This window comes from Crocodylus porosus, unplaced genomic scaffold (genome assembly GCF_001723895.1).
Source record: "Crocodylus porosus isolate Cpor-Errol unplaced genomic scaffold, CroPor_comp1, whole genome shotgun sequence".
NCBI classification, from domain to species: domain Eukaryota; kingdom Metazoa; phylum Chordata; order Crocodylia; family Crocodylidae; genus Crocodylus; species Crocodylus porosus.
In genome coordinates, this window is record NW_017728948.1 from 27,847,910 (window position 1) to 27,852,389 (window position 4,480).

A 4,480-nucleotide genomic window follows, 5' to 3' on the forward strand; every position below is an offset into this window, starting at 1 on the left:
TGGTGCCCCAAAACAATTACAATAGTAACATCAAAGATCACTGATCACAGATCACCATAACAAATACAATAATAATGAAAAAGTTTGAAATATTGCGAGAATTACCAAAATGTGACACAGAGACACGAAGTGAGCAAATGCTGTTGGAAAAATGGCACCAATAGACTTGCTCGACGCAGGGTTGCCACAAACCTTCAATTTGTAAAAAATGCAATATCTGTGAACCGCAATAAAGTGAAGTGCAATAAAACAAGGTATGCCTGTAAACCAAGGGATTTCAAACCTGATTCCAAAGCATCAAAACCATTCTGACGCACTACAGTCTTTCTGAGTTTTTTTGCTATTTTTACTATTTTTCTGTAGTCCAAAAATGAGTGAAAGCTAAGAGCTGGCATTTTCTGAGGGATGCCTTGAGTCTAAAAAGATTGAGCACTACTTTTCTAAACTAATACATAGATGCATATACTTAGGAAGCTAAATCATTTCAGTTTATACAGAAAAGTTTGGCTGACATTTTAGCAACATAATGTTTTTGACGGTTTCACACTTCAAGCAAAATATCTAAGTCACAGTCCTTCAAGCACATGCAAGTTTCTGAAATGCAGTAACACTTCAATCTGAAATTGGAGTAATTTTCCCTTGGTTTCAAGTGGAGCAGGATTGGATCTTTTTACAGGCAGTTCCTAACTTACAATTTTGAGTTATGACGAACAGCATTTACGACCTTTATACATTTACATCCCGTTTCAAGGTTCCGATGTCAGTTTTGACTTAACAATGCTGGACACAGTTGCCTCCAGCTGATAAGTCCCCTGTGGTGGGGGGGAAGAAAGAGGTGGGAGGGGGTAGATCAATACTTCCACAGTGAGGGAGGCACTGGGGCTAGAGCTGGGGCTGGGACAGGGGTTGCGGCAAAAGCTGCCCAGCCCGGGTGCAGGGGTGCAAGGAGGCTCCCGCCACTGGTCTGGGTGTAGTTCATCCTGTGGCTCTCACCACTGCTCCCACCACCTGTCCGGGAAGGCATGGGGGTGGGGTTGGTGTGCCTCCGGATCTGTGTGGGGCGGGTGAGGCCAGACCTGCACAGGGCTGCACTCCAGACGGGCAGCGGAAAGCGCTGGGAGTAGGGTCTATGCCCTCCTGCTGCTCACCCAGCCAGGACAGAGTGGAGCCACTGCGCTGCCTCTGGACAAGCGGTACACAGCAGTGGGAGCCACCCCAGCCTCCCAAATGAACAGTGGCTTAATCCCACACCCCACCGCCCCAAGCGTAGGCAGGGCATGGGGGGGGAGCATGTGGGCAGCAGAACGTGGGCTATGCGGGGGGCTGCGGCCACCCTAAGATTTGCTGCAGCCCCCCTACAGCCTCCACTGCCCACCCAGAGTACAGCCCGGTGCAGCCCCAGCTCCACCTGCCCTGTTCTGGGGGCACACACCCCACCATGCCCTGCCGCTGCTTGCCCAGCATGGGACAAAGCCGCTGCTCATCCAGGAGGCTAACTAAGTTTTATCAGGTGAAGATGCTGAGCTCTATACACCTGTAAAGAAAATAAAAATAAAGAGCCAGTTATGCATGTGGGCATAAATTAGGAAGCAAAATATTGCCTGAAATATTTTAATAGCACTCCTTCTTCATCTGAAGGATTTTGTGGGGGGAAAATAACCAAAAAGTAAACTTTATTTCTCGTTTTCAGTATCTACATTCCATAATATCGACTCTCCTAGCATTCTCCGAAGTGATTTCACATGCAGCCCATGCAGTAAGCAGCTGCTTATGCTCAGAAATATTTTGTAATGACCTGATGCAAACAGCGTCTTGCTCTAACCAAGCTTTGTGTTTGTCTGAAACTTAAGCTAGTTCTCAGTTCTGAACCAAAAACTCTCTGGACTTGTCTATATGATTCAAAAATCACCTTCACGTAAAAAGGCATAACCTTAAATATTAAATGTCAATTCAGGTGCGTAGGGGAGTGTTTGCATTGGTCTTGTATGTGAACCTGGCACCTGGTTTTGGTTCCAACACTAGAATAGTTCTGCTTATGTCTGTCCTTAAAACATTACAGCTCTGGATGCAAAGCAATTAGAGGAGATGATCTCTCCTTATCTTTGTCTCATACTCCCTTTCATAATCTCCTTCCTTTTCAAAATGAATCCATAGTAACACAAAACAACTACTCGACAGTGTGTTGCCTTGTGCCTCTTCACTTGTGACATCTATATTTATATTGAAATCTCCTCCAAACAGGGCCTTGCACAGTGCCAGTAAAAGATGGGGAAAGAAAAGATGAAGGTGTAAAAATGAAATCTAGTAAAATTTGGCCAGTACAATTTGGGGTTGACATTTACGCACCCACAGGCACCGAGAACCCAAGAGACCATAAACAAACCTGTCCCATCCAACCCCCAACAGCCAAACACCCCAACAGCGGAACTGCCACACACAAGTGCAGTTCAGGAAAATAAAGAACCTCACAGAATTTGGAGCAAGGAACACATCCAACACCAGCTCCAGATAAGGCATCAAATCAAAGATGTCTTCAAGCACATCATCCAAGAGATACAGCCAAGGGGCCACAACAGAGACTGGGAGAAGTGCCTGGCTAAGACTCGTGTTGATGAGGCATTATTACCACATGTTTGATGCTAGAGAGCTGTCTGTGGGCCAGGGCAGAGCACGGCGTTCTACAAGGACCTGTCCCGTTTCCTCGCCAAGAACAGGGCAGATGCACACCTGGTGGGCACAGGGCATAGTGGATGGGCACACACAGAATAGCTGGCTGTGGCCACAAGGTCACAAGCCATGACAAGGTACTGCCGCATCAGGTCCAGGTGGGCAGCCATGATGTCCCCGCCAGTCAATCAGGGGTGACTTGACAATTTGGCTCCACTTGGGAGTCTTCAGCAGCCCAGGGAACCTGTGGGGTATGCTAGGAGGTATGCAAGACCCCCTCTACCTGTTGGCGGGCTCTGGGCCTCCACCTGCCCCCACCAAGGATTCACACATGTTCTGCTACTTCCTGACCTAAACAGGGGTGCTTACAGCAAAAGGTCGAAAGTTTGAACGCTTCTGCCATGGGCTTCCTGAATACCTGTATTTAGCCATTAATACCCATTACACTTTGTTACTCACAGGGTAGTTCTGTCTCTGATTAGCTACTTATATTCAGAGTAACCATTTGAGGGACATCTGGGATGGCGGGGAGGATAGGGGCAGGCAAGATAGCACATGCATGCACGCACACACACACACTCTCCAACCCCCACAACTCCCAAAACAGAGCCAGAGCCAGGCAGGACACACCACATGCACACACCTCACCCCACCACCATCCCATGGCTCCCAAGAGTGAGGCCAGGCAGAGGACACACACAGCCCCAATCCCACAGCTTCCAGAAGCAGGGCCAGGCAGGACACACACACACACACCCCATAGCCCCAACCCCGCAACTCCCAGGATCAGAGTCAGACGACAGCCTCACAGCTCCTGCCCATGCCCTACTCTACGGGCCAAATGACTCTGCTTGCAACCTAGAAGAGTCCAGACCAGAAAGCAGCCCACTGGCTGGACTCCTGAGAGAAGACTGAGGCAAAAGTACCGGACTGTCATGAACCTACCCACCCACAGCTTCTGGCTCAGGAGCTGGGAATGTGCGGGCAGGTTCCAACCAATTCAGGAAACTTGGGTTCAATTTTCTCCAACTGCAAAGATGTTGAGACAGTCCCAGATTTTGGAGGCTGTCTCAATCAATCTGGGACATATGGTCACCCTACTTATACTTGCTACACAGTAACTATGACTTGCTGCTTGCTACATTAACACTTGCTCCGCTGTTACTTAGACAATACTGCCTCTACTAGCAAACTTTAAATTAATAGTACCTGAAAAATTCTGGCACTGCTAATAACCCACCCTGGGTTGAAATGGACTAGAAGGATTATTCTTCCATCCTGAATGCCTGGCAATTTTTAATTGCCAAATGAGCTCACTGGATACAGCTTAGATTGTACAGAGATGCAGAACTCCTAAAATCAAAATGCATGTCTTAAAATTTCCCTTTTTATAAACACCCTATACAGTGCAGGCAAGAAATACCGGTATGCTAATTACTCTTTAATAGCTGTAAATTTACACATGCAAAAAACTTGTTTGTGTTGTAAAAAGACTAGAAATGTTTAATAGAAGTAAATGAAAGCTTAAACTGGGAAAAGGTTGCTTAGGTTTAACAACTGCTAGGGAAAGCTTTCAATTTGCCAATCACATTAGTACTTTTTTCAACAAGAAAGACTTGTTAATACTTTTTCACCCGAGTGGCAAATTGAAACTTTCCCTAGCAATTGTTAAACCTAAGCAACCTTTTTTCCCCAGTTTAGGTTTTCTTTTATTTTTATTAAGCATTTAAGTCTTTTTACAAAAACAAACAAAATTTAAAGCAAATCAGTATTTTCCACTGATCATCAGGGATACTGGTTTTCTCTGATAAAA

The 4,480-nt window shown here is 46.2% G+C and overlaps 1 protein-coding gene across 1 annotated transcript in view; it reads right to left on the minus strand.

Moving 5' to 3' along the window:
* FBXL5 (F-box and leucine rich repeat protein 5) overlaps positions 1–4,480 on the minus strand; it is a 68,715-nt gene that overhangs the window by 44,237 nt on the left and 19,998 nt on the right. The gene's annotated exons all lie outside the window — the stretch shown is intronic.